This window comes from Puma concolor, chromosome A2 (genome assembly GCF_028749965.1).
Source record: "Puma concolor isolate L17-30 chromosome A2, mPumCon1.1.hap2, whole genome shotgun sequence".
NCBI lineage: Eukaryota > Metazoa > Chordata > Mammalia > Carnivora > Felidae > Puma > Puma concolor.
In genome coordinates, this window is record NC_141668.1 from 99,157,497 (window position 1) to 99,177,456 (window position 19,960).

Below are 19,960 nucleotides of genomic sequence, written 5' to 3' on the forward strand. Positions count from 1 at the left end.
ATACTTGTACTTAAGTTTTAAGTTTTAGTTTCCTGGTTGTAGAAACTCATAAGGCATTTTCACCTAGTTTCACGTTTGTCATAAGAACTAGGTCCCAACAGTTTCCATCTGTCATCCATTAGAATTTAGGACAAATTCCATAAGGAAAGAGATGAAGGATAGGGTTTACTGAGGAAAGAAAAAACTGACAAGGCCAGATTAATATAAGAGAAGGCACAGGGTTGCCCTTTTCCCATCACCCCAGGGAGAGGAAAGCCAAAGCCAGTGTACTTTGATGGACACACGGTGGAGCTTGTGTCTCAATGGAGGGACCCTTCCCCATGTGGGTGTTACTCTTTACAAGGCAGGTATATGAATCATCATCAATGGGGGTATTCAGAGCACCAGCTGGGAAGTGGGTACCAGCTGTCTCCAGAGTAGTCTGCAAAGGGGAACCCAGGCTCTGCTCTCAGAGGAAGACAGCTGCTGACAGAGGGGGAGGAGATGAATCCCCTAGTCCCTTCTTGTTCATTGCCCAGGCAACCCAGTGTGAGCACACGATGATTCTGCTCAGTGTGTCACAATGTTTGCTGTATTTTAAGTAACAGTATAATAAAAATAATTTAAATCAATAGCTGGTGTCTGTTACTTTCCCATAATGGGTTCTACATAATACTCGGGTTTCTAAAATGCTGCCTGATAAGCACTGACATTTAAAAATAGGCTCACTCACTAAGATATTTTAGTTTACAATTGGCAAACAGTTTGGGAGACACCACTATGCAAGACCAAATAAACCCTTCACTTCAGGGAATTACGTTCTTGGGATCTGGGATGAGTACATAGTAGAAGTAAGCACCTGTCGGGGCGCCTGGGTGGCTCAGTCGGTTAAGCGTCCAACTTCGGCTCAGGTCATGATCTCAAGGTCCGTGAGTTTGAGCCCCGCGTTGGGCTCTGTGCTGACAGCTCAGAGCCTGGAGTCTGCTTCAGATTCTGTGTCTCCCTCTCTCTCTGACCCTCCCCCGTTCATGCTCTGTCTCTCTCTGTCTCAAAAATAAATAAACATTAAAAAAAATTAAAAAAAAAAAAAAAGAAGTAAGCGCCTGTCTGCTTTTCTGCTTTTTCCTTCACAGCAGTGATATTTTCCTTGGAGGGTTCTTCTGGAGCGTTATGGTTTTCCAGAGATGAACCTAATGCCAATCGAGAACCTTGTCAGATAGGAGCTGATCCATCTCTAACTTCATGTTCAAACATGGCACATCCTATGATGCAGTCAGTAAACAATAAATATTTTTCTTTTGACACAAGCGATTGTCATCAGTTTAACTAAAGATGACATATCTTTAGTTAAGATATGTCTTAAACTTAAGACAAAAAGTTTTTGTCATCACCTGGTCGCTGACCACACAAGGACAGAGAAATCAACAAAACTGGCATTCTTTCAATTGAGGGCTTTTTAATTAATTACTCTTCAAAAATGGCATCTGTTTATCTGACAGATGAAAACCCTACAGGATACTTTTATCTCTTTGGTTTTCCAGTTAGATCTATTAAGGGACTATTCCAGCTTCTAATAGCTAGGACACTTTTAAAGCAGAGATGACCAATTTCTAGTCCAATTAGTTAAGATACATTGGCCCTTTGGTTCTAGGAATCTGTGCAACTATTTCATCCCTTAAAGAAACAATTACCTTCTCTATGGAGCATTTGCCATTTCTTCTTCATTATTTCCACACTGCTACGTCAATGAAAATATTGTGCAATTAGCTAGGTGCGTTTGAGGTCCACCTATCTTTCCCAGTAAGCCTTGCTATGAGTCTTTATGATTACTTTGCATTTTATAAGCAAGAACTTTTCAGTGAAGACCTCTAAGGATTTCCTTTCACCACCTCTTTATATAGTTAGTGTATTTTAGAATAACATACTACCACTAAAAATGCAACCTAGATATTCTCTGGGCTTCTAACGGAGAAGTCAGCCTCAGCTCCCTGCAGGGCCTCCTCAGCCCCACAGTTGCACACACACAGGATCAAGGAAAGAACTTGTTAAGTAGAAGACCGGGGGCGGGGGGGGGGAAGTTACAGAGAGGGTCGGAAGAGACTCTTAAATACTGAGAACAAACTGAGGGTTGATGGGGGGCTGGGGGAGAGGGGAAAGTGGGTGATGGGCACTGAGGAGGGCACCTGTTGGGATGAGCACTGGGTGTTGAATGGAAACCAATTTGACAATAAATTATATAAATAAATACATACATACATACATACATACATAGGGAAAGAACTTGTTTTATTTGTAGAGTCCTTTGGCAGTTTTCAAAGCATTTCCCCCTGTGATTCAATTTGTTCTTTCCAACAACCCTGGGAAGAATCTGTTGTGATTTCTATTGAAAGAATGTAATTAATCAAGACTTAGGGAGGTTGAAGTGTACCTGGTAATAAGCGACAAATGAGGAATCAATGTCTTTTGATCCTGAATCCTGGGCACTTCCCTGCATCTCACACTACCTTTGATAGGAGCATCAGGCCCAGTGTTAAGCACAAGCACCCTCCCAGCAGCTTTACACACACAGACTGCCTACTGATCATGACTCCCAATTGGTGAAAGGTTGAAATACGCCTCAGCCACACCACCATGCGATCATCTCGTACACAAGAGGAGTGTGACTCCACTTCAAAGACGTGTTGGAGTGAGAAATGAAGCCGTTATTTCAAAACACCCTGAAGGTTTCTAGTGTTTGGAAATCTATTTTTAAAAACCATGTATTTTTTTCATTACTAATTTACTCTAGTACTGTTCAATTTTCTCCTGAGGGATTTCTGGTAGAGAAGAAGATTGAGTTGCAAAGCCAAAAATAAATCACATGCAGATTAATATTAAATACTATCAATACAGCTTCTGATATATGGTAGTTTTGTGGCCCTTGGGCTATAACGACCTTCTGCGAGTGGGCAGAAGATGAAAGGAAGCAAAACGGAAGGTGTCATTAGATTAAGATTAGCCAAAGGAATGCTCTTCGAATCCAGTGGCTGTTGGCAAGGTTGGAATGAGGGTGCGGTGGCTGAGGACTCGCCGTGGGCTCACAATTTAAGGGTGCTAAAAGAGTCAATAGTTGAAGAAAAGTAATATTTTAATACAGCCTTCTGAAACATCAAAGGAATGCCAAAATAAAATCCATGATGAATAAAATATTAAAAATTTTAATAAAGACAAAATTGGCATTATTGGCTTTTTCTTTTGTTGCCAGCCCCAGTTTGGTTGGGCACAACACTGCCCCTGACACTGCATGGTTACTTCATTTAACATTTTGACATCTCGTTCATGGTGGATTTTTTTCTATACATTGTGAGTTTTCAGAAATAGTGCACTAGAATATTATTTACAAATTTCACACCCAAGATGAACGCCTACCTATCTCACCCTAGTCTTGGCTTCCAACATCCAACAGTGTCTATCCCTGGATCCCTACTTCAGTGATAACCCTTGGGCTGCTCGGTTCATCCCGAGCATGGAGATTTTCCACATCCCCCAGCCCTTTCAGAGTCTCTCAACTCCCCAGACTCCTCATTGCAACTGAGACTATGTTGTGTTAGATACAAGAAACTGAGGGGACCAAATGACCAGCGTCGTAACAAATATCCTACCCTACTGGCTCCCTTCCCCCACAGATCAAGAAATCTGCATAATGGGAGGCATCTCCTTGTTCAATATGTATTTCCTTCTATGACTTCATGAACAAAAATGCAAACATACTCTGCCCCTCTGCATGTGCCACAAAAAAGCCTTTTAAAAAACTTCGGCAGAAGCTCTGTCTGTCAGTGTCTGTCAGGAGTGTCCAACACAACCATCTCTCAGAAACCCAACAGCTTGTTAGAAGATCTCCCAGGATGTGTGATGAGCAGAGGCTCCAAGCTTAGGCCACCTAGATTGTATGGCTGCTTCTAAGAGGCAGGAAACTATATACTCTGGCTTCTCTTCAGATCGAATAAATTTTTCGCCTTTTACTAAGAGGCAGGAAACTAGGTGAAGGACATTCAGGAGGCCCACCATGCACGTACCTAGGATTGTTAGGACCCTCTGCCTGGGAGGGTATGTAATCCAGGTGTGGCAAAGCAGGAGATTAGCAAATGCAGCAGAGAGAATGAGGTGAACGGGATTTGAAGAGCAGGAGATATATTCAGACATAAAAAGGAGTGAAACCTTGTCATTTGCAACGACATGGATGGAACTAGTGAGTATTAGGCCTAGTGAAATCAGTCTGGGAGAGACAAACAGCATACGATCTCACTCATATGTGGAACTTAAGAAACAAAACAAAAGAGGAAAGGGGAAAAAGAGAAGGAGAGAGACAATGAAGAAACGGACTCTTAACTACGGAGAACAAAGTGATGGTTACCAGAGGGGGAAAGGGTGGGGGTGGGAGAAACAGGGGACAGGGATACACAGTGGACTTATCGTGATGAGCGCTGAGTAATGTATAGAATTGTTGAATCACTACACTGTATACCTAAACTAATATAACACTGTATGTTAACTACATTGGAATTATAATGAAAAAATTAATAAAGAAAAAGAGCCAGAGAAGATGGAAACGAGAGCCGTGGCAAAGGAAGCACTTAGAGGAGATGAGTGAGAAACCAGGCAAGAATTGGTGCCGCCATATGCACACACCTGACTGCTAGCTTCCACCACTGCAGACCACTGACTGGTTCAGATCCAGGTGAATCAGACCTAGAGGGCGTTGCTTCCTGTACTCCTGGACCTTTTCAGAAAACACTCCCTCACTGTTACAATCATGGGACAGTCTTGGGCATGAGGGGACAGATAGCATTCGAACACGTGAGCTGAAGGAGGGATTGCGGGAGCATAGACCGTGGGAGGCCACAGGTTGTCAGGGCGGACATTGTGCAACCAGCTGCTGCGGGTCTGTACTTGGCACCTGGGCCATTGGGCTGGCCAAACACGGGACCTGTGCATCTCCAGTGACCCTAAGTGAGGAGGCAAAATGCCAGGTAGCACAAGAGTGCAGGTGGAGATCCTCAGCGTCAGCTGGTGTTGTTGCCTCAGTTCCTTTCCACAGCAACCTACAAGGTGGGAGCTGTGATCCCTAAGTGACAGAGAAGGAGGCCAGTTCAGAAAGGTTCATCAGCTTGTCTAAAGTTGTGCAATGAGGGAGTGGCAGAGGTGATACAGTCTATTTTACCTCAAAGACCATGGTCCTTCCATCCTATGACACAACCTTTAAAACTTCTTTTGCAAAAGTGCTAAAAATATAAACAAATACTTAACCCAGTAAGTTCATTTGAAAATAGAGAACTATTGCAAAGAACAACAACAAAAAATCAAGTTCCAAATTTGCTAAAGGTCATTAAGACTCAATGGCCTCAAATTAAACGGATATATCCTAAAGTAAAAGATATCAATGAACCTTGACAATGCTTTGAATTCACAATGACCTTGATTTCAACAATAGAATGACACCAACTCTGATATCAATTCAAAGATACCATTTCAAGATGCTCAGAAGAAATAAAAGTCACATTAGGATATCACTGAAGCTATCCTCTAGAGTCCATATTTTGTATGCTCTTTTGTTATGAAAGATTTTAAAGCTTTGCTTTTTTTTTTTTTTTTTTTTTTTTGCAAATGCATTTCATTGCCTTCAGGTTGGAATCAAGTGCTGAATACATAAACCACAAATATGTTTAGATTTGGGACTAAAGAATTAGATATTTTAGGGATGTCACAGTGAAGTTTCCAAAATCTAATTCTACAAAAAAAAAAAAAAAAATCAAAATTTTGTGATTTGGGCATAAATAAGATTCCAATGTTTACTCTTGGTAAAAAAATGTCAGGAAAATGAATTAAAATAGGTGAGATTTCAATAAAGATGTGAAGAGAGGCTGGTTCGGCCATGAGATTACACCTCACAGCCTTTAAGTACAAGAAGCATAATTGACCAAGAGCTCAGATACTTGTTCTGATATTCATTACCATAACTGAGCCAAAGTGATGCTTCCTATGGACTGTTCCCAGCCAGCAACTGAGCACAGCAGGGATACTAAAGCAGGCCTGTTTAGGGAGACTTGGGTCTCCTCTGACAGGGGACTGTTTTTCATGAACCAACCCCCTGACAGTCGCTGCCTCTTCCTTATGGGCTGCCTGGGGATCTGCAATGTTTCCCACCCAGCCTTCCATTCCCTCTCCCCTTCATTCAGGGGAAGGCTCGGAGTCCAGTCTGATAGCTTCCTGGGCTCTTCCCAGCTCCATCTTCTATTTTATTACCCAGTAATGTCCTCACATTGAGTCTTGTCTCTGTGTCCACTTCTCAAAGGCCTCGGACAAAGTATAAACATGAGGAAAAACTAGGATAGCTAATTTTTTAAGATTTTGTCTTTATTTCTAAAGTTTTAGAGCTCAACATAGTTTCTTCAATCAAATTTGCCAAAAGAACAAAGTAATCAATGAATATTATAGTAAAAATGTGTGGAATGCATAACTTCTAATGCTACTAACCTTACATATTTCTTTCAGTGTTTTATTCATAGAGGATAGGAAATATGTCCACTGAAATCTTTGGTTTAAAAAATGTTCCTAATCCTGGGGCACCTGGGTGGCTCAGTCAGTTAAGCAGCTCAGGTCATGATCTCACGGTTCATGAGTTCAAGCCCCTCGTTGGGCTCTGTGCTCACGGCACAGAGCCTGGAGCCTGCTTCAGATTTGTGTCTCTCTCTCTCTGCCCCTCCCCCACCCGTACTATGTCTCTCTGTCTGTCTCTCTTAAAAATAAATAAAACATTAAATTTTTTGTGTGTGTGTGATGCTCCTAATCCTAACTAGAAACCAAATACATTTTAGGCATTAGATTAAAAAGGACCTTCAACTCATTGTGTCAGTATAGATTAGATAATATATAAATCTATAATACTGAAAAAGAAGTAACAAGTATTTCTGTTACCTTACTTTTCCTTGTCATTTTAATGTTATCATGTCCTAAATATGAGGCTTGGAAACCACCCTTCATTTTCCAAAATAGCATGAAAACCGTCAAATGTACGTTACCACCAGCTGAGTGGGTGCCTTGGAAACCATGCTGGAGCCTTTACTTTCCAGTAACAATCCTTTTATTCTTGCTGGCAATTCTAGGACGCTCACGAAGAGCCAAATGTTATCACAGTTTAGCCTAAGCAGAAAATAAAAGTCCCTTGTGTGCTTATCTTATCGTTTTTTAATAAAGTACTTTCTCTCTTTCATACAAGCTAGACAAAGTTAATTAGCTTGGATATGAGAAGCTGTTCCTTGTCCTCTTTCCCCTCCAAGCACTAATTAATATTAATGAGTAAAAGGATAAAAATTACTAAGTACTCCTATAATTGTACTCGTGGATCATTTCCGTAGGATGATCCCGAAATCCAGATAAATAGGACTAAATGTGGACTGTCAACCATGAGAGAGTTGACAGACCTTGGTATAAATTTCACCAAAGACCCTGATAAGAGGGCTCTCCCCACCTTGAGGGAGGATTTAAGAGGATTATTGTACAGAAACTGATTGATTTACTAACACCAATGTTCCCCTTTTCTCTTCCTTCTTATTGCTTTGTTGTTTTTTTTTGTTTTTTTTTTTTTTTTTTCCTGTTTGGCAGGGAGAAGCGGTGGGATTTGATATTCTGCCATGCAGCCTGCTTTAACTCTTTCAGATGCAGAGCCTTGAGGTTTTTATCCCAACACTTCATGAGGCTAAGAAGACAAAAAACCAAAAAACCAAAACCAAAAACACCACATTTTTTTCCACCTCTTCAAAGGAGGGTGTCAAAGAACATAATAAAACAGAAAGCTTTTTCGGAAACTTAGCAATCATGTCAAGAATTTTTAAAAACAAGGCCTAAGATCCTTTGGCTTTCTTGTGGGCAGCTGAAAGTCATCTTCTGCAAATGTCTCAAGTGCAATTTGAGTCGAGAAGGTATTTTCAGCATGTTAATTAGGCTGCCGTGCCTTGCGACAGAGGAAACCCACGGTCTCTAGGGAATGACACCAAGCGATGCCTAATCAACTTGGCTCGCTACTTCCAGAACTGCAGGTACTGAAATCTGACACAGAGATGTTTCATAAGGGTTAAACATTGCTACTTTCCCACTGAATATATAAACCAGGCATTTTGTGGAAGTTCTAGGTCTGAAAAAACGAGAAAAGTTTATAAGAAAACAAAGAGGCATCTTCTAAAAGGAAAGCTGTTGTGTTCGAATAAACAGACTAGTAATTTATAGTGAAGTGTATAAGTACTCATAAAAGCTATAATTGTATTTAGTAAAAAGCTTTATGAGGGAGAGAAGGTCCTCTGTAGCTATACCTACTTGGAGTATATTAAGTATCTTTCTTGGTCTGCATGATAAATAGAAAGACTATGGTTGACAGAAAGAAAAAAAAACCCTCAATTATACTTATAACCAATTAAATATGTGGCCAGGATTCATACAAATGGTGGAAAGTTCTTTGCAAATATTTAAGCTCCAGGGGCACCTGGGTGGCTCAGTCGGTTAAGCATCTGACTTCGGCTCAGGTCATGATCTCACAGTTCATGGGTTTGATCCCTGTGTTGGGCTCTGTGCTGACAGTTCAGAGCCTGGAGCCTGCTTCAGATTCTGTGTCTTCCTCTCTCTGCCCCTCGCCTGCTCACACTCTGTCTGTCTCTTAAAAATAAATGTCAAAAAAAAATAAAAAAAAAACAACAACCCCAAATAGTTAGGCTCCACAAGTCTCCCTGGCTATTGTCTCTGTTACTGATTCTGGCCTCGTCAGGGAAGCCATTCATCAACAAAGATCTTGAATTGGGTGGAAACCAAACTTGGAAAGAGTTTGAGCGATAATGTCAGGGTTATAATTAAAAACAATGGAGTGAGGCTTGAGTATGGCAGGTCTGCTGTGTATCCTGCTGACCTAGACAATCAGGGCAAACAACCACATCATGTTTCTTCTGGTGGCTGTGGCTGCAGAGGAGGAGACCCACAGGAAGACCATGGCACTCTTCTGGTGAGCTGGCACTTGTCAACTGTCATTGCTAGCAATTTAGGAAGACTGCTACTTTGACAGTTCTTCCTGTCCTTCCTCTTTCGAAAAAGAGTTTAAAATTAGAACAGGTGGCCAAGGGAGTTAGCAATTCATCCCATTTTTCTTTTCTACCCTCTGAATTGCTATTTGGACAAAGCTGGACTATAGATCGTAAGTGAAGTCTAACTCCAAATACTCCAGAAAGAAAAAGAGAACAAAATAAACATTTCCTTACCTTAAATGCTAATGATACAAGCATTCCTTTACTGAGGAATATTTTTTTCTATATGCCATGCTATAATAGTTCATAATCCAGGCATACCTCATTTTATCACACTTTGCTTTATTGGGCTTTGCGGACACTACATTTTTTTTTTTTTTTTTTTTTTTTTACAAATTGAAGGTTTGCAGCCACCCTGCACTGAGCAAGGCTTATTCGTGCCATTGTTTCCAATGACATTTGTTCACTTCTTGTCTCTGGGTCATATTTTGGCAATTCTCACAATATTCAAACTTTTTCATTATTATGTATGTATTACGGTGATTCATAAGCAGCAATATTTGATCTGTTGTAATTGCCAGGAACTACACCCATATAAGATAGCAAAATTCATTGATAGATGTGTGTGTGCTGACTGTTGCACCAACTGGCCGTTCCCCCCAGCTCTCTCTCTGTCCTCAGGCCTTCCTGTTTGCAGACACACAACAATACTCAATTAGGCCAATTGATAACCCTACAATGGTCTCTACATGTTCAAAAGAAGGGAAGAATTGCACATCTCTTACTTTAAATCAAAAGTTAGAAATGATTAAGCCTAGTGAGGAAGGCATGTCGAAAGCTGAGACAGGCCAAAACCTAGGCCTCTTAAGTTGTGTGCGTAGAGGAAAAGTTCTGGAAGGAAATTAAAAGTGCTACTCCTGTGAACACATGAATGACAAGAAAGCAAAACAGCCTTATTGCTCATATGGAGAAAGTTTAGGAGTCTGGAGAGATGATCAAACCAGACTCAACATTCTCTTAAATCAAGGCCTAATCCATGGCAAGGCCCTGACTCTCTTCAATTCTACGAGGGCTGAGAGAGATGAGGAGGCTGCAGAAGAAAACTTTGAAGCCAGCAGAGTTCATTTGGTTTAAGGAAAGAAGCCATCTCTATCACGTAAGAGTACAAGGTGAAGCAGAAGGTGAAACCTATACTCAGTATACCCATTGGTTTCACTCTCCAATCCAAGGCCATCTGGCTTTGCCCGTGGTACTCCACTCAAGTGCCTCTGTGAGAAGTCACCATGTTCTCACTGCCAAATCCAGTACCCTGTAATCACGACACATTAGGCAGAAATTTGGCTACCTTGGACTTTTGGACCCTCTTATAAATTATAAAATTCTGTCTTTTCGTGGCTTCTGCAACTCCACCTGCTCCTGTTTTCCATCCTCCCATTGTGACAATATTTTTATATAAGAATCCCAACTCCAAGACAGTTTTGTTGAAATTTTTAAAAATTTTTTATGAATGTAATTTATTGTCAAATTGGCTTCCATAGAACACCCAGTGCTCATCCCAACAACGGCTCTCCTCAATGCCCATCACCCGTTTTCCCTCTCCGTCATCACCCATCCACTCTTAGTTTGTTCTCTGTATTTAAGAGTCTCTTATGTTCACCTCCCTTTCTGCTTGAAACTATTTTTTCCCCTTCCCTTCCCCCATGGTCATCTGTTAAGTTTCTCAAATTCCACATATGAGTGAAAACATATGAAATCTGTCCTTCTCTGACTGACTGACTTCACTTCGCATAATACCCTCCAGTTCCATCCATGTTGCTACAAACGGCATGATTTCATTCTTTCTCATTGCCAAGTAGTATTCCATTATATATATAAATCACGTCTTCTTTATCCATTCATCAGTTGCTGGACATTTAGGCTGTTTCCATAATTTGGCTATAGTTGAAAGTGCTCCTATAAACATTGGTTTTAATAGAAGGGAGGAAATCCATGGTTGATAGTAAGGAAAGCAGGTGTGTGTGTGTGCGTGAGAGAGAGAGAGAGAGAGAGCACGTGCATGCATCTACATGTATGTACATGTACATAGGCATCTGTAAAGAACAACTTTCCTATTCCAGCTATTTCTTCCCATTTCCAAAGTGATTGGACCTGTGAGACTGGAAAAGAGCTCTTTTTTTTCAAGAAGGTCTGTAAACTGATGGATCCATAATTCCTAGATGACTAGAACTTTAAGGGCTGGGTGTTACGGTTCTACTTTCCCAAAAGTCTTCATCTTCTCCACACTCTGCGCCTCCCAAAATATTTTCCATAAGAATTCCAAAACATCCAGTCCCACCAGAACAGTGGATTTCTAGCACCTCATTGAGTCATTGACTTTGTCTCCTACTTAGTCTGCTCATCTTATAAGTTGTGGTGAGAAAGAAAGGGGCTGCATACACATGTTAGGCTCCCCTGCAAACAGAAGCCTGGAAGATTATTATTGACTCCCTTGGAGTACCCAGCATTTCAGCAACACATGGGTTCCTCTTGGGACTCAGCGTGTAGCATTTCTTACCACTACTCAGTCTATTTATTCTACAGGGAGATTTTGTAAAAGTGTGAGCCCTGAGTTTCATTTCTGTCTTACATTCTTTGATGGAATTGGTCATCTGAAACCCCCATTCACCTTGAGGTCATCTGCAGACAGGCATTTATAGACATGTTAAGCATGCATCAGGGTACTCTCGACCACTTTCCCTTTTTCCAAGACAGCCTCTTGGAAAGAAGAGTTTTTGACATTTCTGACCGCAAGTACGTAGTTTATGAACATATAATCATTGTAGGAAATTCCTGGCCCTTCTTAGACATATGGGCACCAAGTAGCAGAGGTACCTGGGTCTCCAGTACCAGATGGTGATCAATCCAGCACACCTTCAACAGCAAGAACTTCAGATGAAGACTGTCTGGGTTCAAGTCCTGGATCCATTACTTATTCACTAGGCGACCCTTAGGTAGCTTATTTTACCTTTCCATGCCTCCATTTATTCATCTGGAAATCGGGAATAATAATAATAATAATAACAATAATAATATCTACCTTATAGGTTTCTTGTAAGAATTAAATGATTTAATGAATTCAAAGTGCTTATAACATAGAAAGTGCCATATGAGAGTTAACCATTTATTATTACTATTGCTATTATCATTATAGTGATATAAAGACTTCTGAAAATAAACATCAGTATGGTGGTTAGGGCAAGGAGAAAATCTGGCTGATATGTCTGAAATAATACTACCTATGAGGGAAGTAGAAGTAAAGAGTTTTAGAAACTCAAATTTGCTAAACAATCTGAGATCTGGGGAGTTCTCTAAAATTTCTATCCTTTGTAAACCCCCAAGTTTCGATAGATAGATAGATAGATAGATAGATAGATAGATAGATAGAAAAATTTGGGACATTTGAGGCTTCTACTCATCCAAGATGACCTAGGCTCATTATATCCATCTTTTAAAAAGTGAAAAAATAATGATTTAATATATTTTTGTTATATTATTATTACCATTACTCTTATTGTAATTAACCCAGCGAATTAAATAATCACTGATCATGTACAAATTCAGGGATTTGCAAATGATAATGATTTGCTATTTAGGTTTCTAGAGACCTAATAACTCTACTACTATGATCGCTTTTATCCCGCATTATACTGCAGACCTTATCAAGCAAAGTGAGGGTGGGGGGAAGAGAAAGCTCATAAAAACTAGAAAAGAAGAACACTGTCATTATTTATATATGATATGGCTGCTACACAGAAAATTCTAAAGAATATACATACAAATTATAAGAAATAAGAAAGTATAGCAAGATTTCTGCATATAAGATCAATAGACCTAAGTCGATTAATTTCTGTACAGCAATTAAGGGGAGCTGCTTGGCTGGTGTTAGTCCTTCAAAATCTTTGAATAAAGGACCCACAGAATAGGTCTCAAGCCTCTAAGAAGGGCCTTTACCCAGGTGGTAATTATACCTCTAAGGGGAGACAATTAAGTAGGGTGTGAGAGAACAGAAGAAAGCTGGAAACAGAACCCACCTGCCATGATAAAGACCCATTGCTAGAGTGATTTTGGCAAAGACAGCAGAGCAGAGATGAAGATTCTTCTTCCCTTCTTATCTTCCGCCTTTCCTCCAATATCCCTTATTGCAGAATTTAAAAAGAAGTCATTTGGCAAAGGAGACCTACAGTTTGCAGAGACCTAGCCCAGCATCATATGGCAGAGTATGGAAGGATTGGCTTGGAATAAGAGTGGCTTAATAATCTAGCCCACTCTTGTATAGATATCTCAATATTTTATATTTAGGTATTCAGAATATTAGAATATTTAGAATATTTAAATATGAAATGGCATTAAAGTAGGCTTAACTAAATGGAGAAAAATATTGTTTTCATGGGTAATATATCATATCCCAAAATTTATCTATAGATTCAATTTAATTCCAATGAAAATTCCAACAGGTTTGTTTCTGGTGAAACTTTTCAAAGTAGGATTCTAAAATTTATCATAAAAGCAAAAGCCTAAGGAATGGGAAAACCATTCTTTTTTAATTTTATTTTTTATTTTTTTAAATTTACATCCAAATTAGTTAGCATATAGTGCAACAATGATTTCAGCAGTAGATTCCTTAGTGCCTCTTACCCATTTAGCCCATCCCCCCCCCCACAACCCCTCCTGTAACCTTTAGTTTGTTCTCCATATTTATGAGTCTCTTCTCTTTCGTCCTCCTCCCTGTTTTTATATTCTTTTTGCTTCCCTTCCCTTATGTTCATCTGTTTTGTCTCTTAAAGTCCTCATATGAGTGAAGTCATATGATTTTTGTCTTTCTCTGACTAATTTCATTTAGCATTAATACCTTCCAGTTCCATCCACGTAGTTGTAAATGGCAAGATTTCATTCTTTTTGATTGCCAAGTAATACTCCATTGTATATATATACCACATCTTCTTTATCCATTCATCTATCAATGGACATTTGGTCTCTTTCTATACTTTGGCTATTGTTGATAGTGCTGCTATAAACATACGGGTGCATGTGTCCCTTCAAAACAGCACACCTTTATTCTTTGGATTAATACCTAGTAGGGCAATTGCTGGGTTGTAGGGTAGTTCTATTTTTAGTTTTTTGAGGAAACTCCATACTGTTTTCCAGAGAGGCTGCACCAGTTTGAATTCTCACCCGAAGCGCAAAAGAGATCCTCTTTCTCCACATCCTCGCCAACATCTGTTGTTGCCTGAGTTGTTAATGTTAGGCATTCTGACAGGGGTAAGGTGGTATCTCATTGTGGTTTTGATTTGTATTTCCCTGATGATGAGTAATGTTGAGCATTTTTTCATGTGTCGGTTGGCCATCTGGATGTCTTCTTTGGAGAAGTGTCTATTCGTGTCTTTTGCCTATGTCTTCACTGGATTCTTTGTTTTTCTGGGTGTTGAGTTTGATGTCCTTTATAGATTTTGGATACTAACCCTTTATCTGATATGTCATTTGCAAATATCTTCTCCCATTCTGTCAGTTGCCGTTTAGTTTTGCTGATTGTTTCCTTTGCTGTGCAGAAGTTTTTATTTTGATGAGGTCCCAGTAGTTCATTTTTGCTTTGGTTTCCCTTGCCTCCAGAGATGTGTTGAGTAAGAAGTTGCTGCGGCCAAGATCAAAGAGATTTTGCCTGCTTTCTCCTTGAGGATTTTGATGGCTTCCTGTCTCACATTTAGGTCTTTCATCCATCTTGAGTTTATTTTTGTATATGGTGTAAGAAAGTGGTCCATGTTCATTTTTCTGCATGTCGCTGTCCAGTTTTCCCAGCAACCCTTGCTGAAGAGACTGTCTTTATTCCATTGGATATCCTTTCCTGCTTTGTCAGAGATTAGTTGGCCATATGTTTGTGGGTCCATTTCTGGGTTCTCTACTCTGTTCCATTGATCTGAGTGTCTGTTCTTGTGCCAGTACCATATTGTCTTGATGATTACAGCTTTGTAGTATAGCTTGAAGTCTGGGATTGTGATGCTTCCTGCTTTAGTTTTCTTTTTCAAGATTTCTTTGGCTATTTGGAGTCTTTTCTGGTTCCATACAAATTTTAGGATTATTTGTTCTAGCTCTGTGAAGAATGCTGGTGTGCAAAAGCTATTCTTGAAGAAAACTAACAACACATCAAAATATTATTTTGGATATTTTGAAACTTTTCTGAGTTAGCTACTGAAGTAATATTCATGTCCAGTAAAATTTAGCCTCTTTAGTTGTTCAGTTTTGAGTTTTGACAAATATATGTTGTCTATAATCACGACAATCAAAATGCAGAAAATCACCATGACCTCCTCCCCCAAGTTCCCTGTTCCCTTCTCATCAATCCTTTCCCCAATTCCCAGCCCTGGTAACCTCTGACCTGACTATGTCTCTATAGTTTTAACATTTCCAGAATGGTGATTTGTTTTTGTTTTTGTTTTTTAAGACAGAGATAGAGAGAGAGAGAGAAAGCACGCACAAGTGGGGGAAGGGCAGAGAGAGAGAGAATCCCAAGCAGCCCTGATATGGGGCTTGATCCCACGACTCTGGGATCATGACCTGAGCCAAGATCAAGAGTTGGATTGAGTCACCCAGATGCCCCCAGTACTGTGATTTTTAAAATAACTGTTTTGATGCACAGTTAAACATGTTGACCAAGGCAACAAAGTTAAAAGCCTAGAATTAGACCAGTGCATATAAGAAAATGATGTATGACAGAGATGGAATTGCCTGTCCATGAGAGAAGGTATGATTTTTCAGTAAGTGATGCAGAAATAATTGACTTGGGGCGCCTGGGTGGCGCAGTCGGTTAAGCGTCCGACTTCAGCCAGGTCACGATCTCGCGGTCCGTGAGTTCGAGCCCCGCGTCGGGCTCTGGGCTGGTGGCTCGGAGCCTGGAGCCTGTTTCCGATTCTGTGTCTCCCTCTCTCTCTGCCCCTCCCCCGTTCATGCTCTGTCTCTCTCTGTCCCAAAAATAAATAAAAACGTTGAAAAAAAATTTTTTAAAAAAGAAATAATTGACTTATCCACATGGAAAAAGTGAAATTGAATTTCTCTCTCATGCCACACACAAAATTTAATGGATTAATGACAAATACAGAAGATATATATATAAAACCTTTTTAAAAAAGTCAGAAGAAATGTTAGACACTACCTTTCTTACTTTAAGATAGAACAGTATTACTGAAACCTGACCCAAAAACCATGAACATAAAAAACGGATAATCTTAAATTAAAATTAAGACTTACTGTTTTTCAAAAGACATTATAATAAAAAATTTAAAATAAGCCACAATCTGAGAGAAGCTATTTACAACACATATTACTAATGAAAAATTAATATCTATGAATCTAAAGAATTCTTATGAACTAATAACAAAGAGATCAGAAATGGGAATTGGGCAAAGCACCAACTAGGCATTTTATAGAAAAAAAAAAGGCTGATATACATAGATAGATAGATAGATAGATAGATAGATGAGAGAGAGCGAGAGAGAGAGATAAAAAAGATGCTTAGTCAGGGAAGTACCAAAAACAAAAACACATTGTGTAAAGGAATAAATACTCAAGACTTCTAACAACACCAACCATTAGAAAAGATGCAGAAGAAAGAAGACAGCAAAGGATGCTGTTGATGAGAGTGTGGATTTGGCATCACTTTAAAAAGTTGAGCACTTGAGTTTCCTGCAATCCAAAAATTCCATTCCCAGGTACATACTTGTAAATATGTGTTCTAGAAGTCATTCGTAGAACTGTTCATAGCAGCATTATTTGTTATTTTAAAACATTCAAAATGCCCAGGTATGCACTGACAAGAGGATGAATAAATTTATTGTGGAATATTCACATGAAATATACAGTAGTGAAAATGAATATTTTGCAGTTTACTAAAACAAAATGGATGGAACTTAGCAATAATTACTCACTTTTTTTTTTAATTTTTTTTAACGTTTATTTATTTTTGAGACAGAGAGAGACAGAGCATGAACGGGGGAGGGGCAGAGAGAGAGGGAGACACAGAATCGGAAGCAGGCTCCAGGCTCTGAGCCATCAGCCCAGAGCCCGATGCGGGGCTCGAACCCATGGACCGCGAGATCGTGACCTGAGCTGAAGTCGGACACTTAACCGACTGAGCCACCCAGGCGCTCCAATAATTACTCACTTTAAAGTGATGAGTAAAAACACATCCAATTAGACTGCATTACAGATTATAAATGTATTAATTCCACTTATAATAATATAAATTACACTTGTAATAATACAAATAATACAAATTACACATTAAATGTGATAATTATGTATTATTAAATCCAATTCATATATTTTAAAAGTAATAATTACAATGTATTAATGTGTAGTATATCAAGTATTATAACATTTTTTAAGGCTCAAACCCAGGTAAAGGTAAGTGGTATCATGTTTAAAAATTCATGAGTATGTGGCAAACTACAAGATTTCACGGTAGGAGCGACACTGGGGAGGGAGGGAAGAGGTGGGAGCATGGAAACACACAGGTAACTTCAGTGATATTGGCAGGGTCTTTGTTCATAATTTGAGTAGAAGGCTCACAGGTGTTCATTATTATGTTTATAGCTTAAGTAAATGTTACATAAATTCAACTATTGATAACAGCAAGTCTGCAAGTGAGAACCTTTTTTTAAGGTGCCTGACTTTAAAAATAATTTACTAATTTTTGGTTCTAAAATATCTTGCTTTTCAAGATATTTGTTTAGACACTTGAAAATGAATTTAAATTTGCATTGCATAAAGACTAATTTCTTGTTTCAATTAGTCAATAAGTTTACCTCTGAAGCTATCAACGCACATCAGAGTGAGTAAGAATCTGTAGAAGTGGTTTCCTTTTGAAACTGCATTACAGTGTGCCCTCAGCACTTTCAGAGTTATAGGGAGAAGTCATCTTCTTTTTAGAGAGAAGTAAATGTGCTTTGTTAAAATCATGGAAAATAATCTTCTACATTCTCTTTTTGTAAATATTGATGCTTTAAGGAAATAATTACTATTTCCCTTGAGCTTCCCATTTCTTAAAGTAGGCTTTTTTTTTCAATAAAGATTTACTTGTTGGCCCAGATCTGTCAAAACCTGGTTTAATATTCTTTTTAAATTCCTGTGATAAATACAAGCATAAAGATTCATTTCAGTGTCATGATTACTCTATGGATCAATGAATATAACAGATTAAGTGTGAAGTTAGTATAAACTGCATTGTCTTTGAGGATTTTTAAAAATCTTTTGAACAGCAGAGGAAAAAAAACAGCTCCATGATCAGATACGAAACATAACAATATAATTAAGATTATTAGTAATGTACTTTTTATGTTTAACACATTTTTCCAAGCATGTTCAATATTATTATTAAAACCATCTGGCATCCCAATTTTCTTTTTCTGTTTCTTTTGCCCAGAGTTTTTAACCTGCTTATTTTTAATGTAATTTTTTCTTATTTATTTATATTTCTGAGGATCTTTAAGCCCTTTTAAGAAGATTTCAGATGTAAATGAATAAAATAACTGATAAAATACACTATACACCTAGACCTATATACTATTTATTTTTTTGAATTTTTAAAATTTTTATTAACTTTTGATAGAAAGAGACAGAGCACGAGTGGGGGAGGGCAGAGAGAGAGGGAGATACAGAATCCAAAGCAGGCTCCAGGCTCTAAATTGTCAACACAGAGCCTGATGTGGGGCTCTAACCCATGAACCATGAGATCATGACCTGAGCTGAAGTCAGATGCTTAGCTGACTGAGCCACCCAGTTGCCCCTATATACTATTTAAATAAGAAATTAGACATAATTAAAGTTGACAGAGTCATTTTACCTAAGGAAAGGGGGGTTCCTGCTCAGGCAGATCTGGAGTGAATTCTGGGGTATGCTTGAGAAGAGCAGAATAGCAGGGCAGCCAACCCACGCAGACCCAAGACTAACCAGTGAATGAAATGATGATATGACCCCATCAAAATATTGATGTATCTGTATAAATGCATGGTTGCAAAGTTCTATAAAAATGAACAAGGGAGAATATAAATGCTTGGCAGCGAGGATGACCTTAAAACAACAGAGAACTCAGAGGGAGGCTGCAAGGAGAGAACCCTGTACAATATTGATTGAGTGTCATGTTCTGAGACCTATTAGCAAACCTACACACAAAAATAACCAATCTCCAAAACAACCCTACAAGATAAGCATTACAGTCCCTGTTTTACAAATAAAGAAACTAAAAATTAAAAAGGCAAAGTAATCTAGCAAGTTTGGTCTTATGAATTTTATACAACCATAAAGGATGTAAGAAAAAAATTTTTTTCTTATTTTCAAAATCAAATCTAACTATGGTGCTGGATCCCTGGCTGTCGAGGCTTATACAAAAGTTCCAAAGGAATTACGCTGACTAAAATAATTCCTGTGGCCTTTGATTCACACTAGTAACCGGAGGTGAGTTACTATTCAAAGCCTCATGATGACTTGAAAGTAGTGAGGTACTAAAAACTTTTTCTGAAATCTGGGCACCCTGGTGTCTAATGACTAGTCTTTCCAAGGTCGTACATGCCATTGCCTTCTGAAATCTGAGCACCTCTCTCCTCTCCAGCTCCCAGGTATTACCAGAAAGGGAGCTGGCTTCCATTCCCCTCTCTCTCAGAGATGCTTTTCTAATGTTAGCCCTTCCAACCTGAGTACTGCTTCCCAAACTCTACATGCATTCAGAAAATACAACCATCACAAAACCAGAATGCAGATAACATAAGTTTCATAGCTGCAGGTTACACTCAAGTGGGTATAGTTACCATAAATGAAAAATGTACCTTGGGGGGCGCCTGGTGGCTCAGTCGGTTAAGCGGCCGACTTCGGCTCAGGTCATGATCTCGCGGTCCGTGAGTTCAAGCCCCGTG

The 19,960-nt window shown here is 39.1% G+C and overlaps 1 long non-coding RNA gene across 1 annotated transcript in view; it reads right to left on the reverse strand.

The window, feature by feature from the left end:
- LOC147583356 (uncharacterized) overlaps positions 1 to 19,960 on the reverse strand; it is a 71,629-nt gene that overhangs the window by 16,287 nt on the left and 35,382 nt on the right. The window lies entirely within an intron of this gene.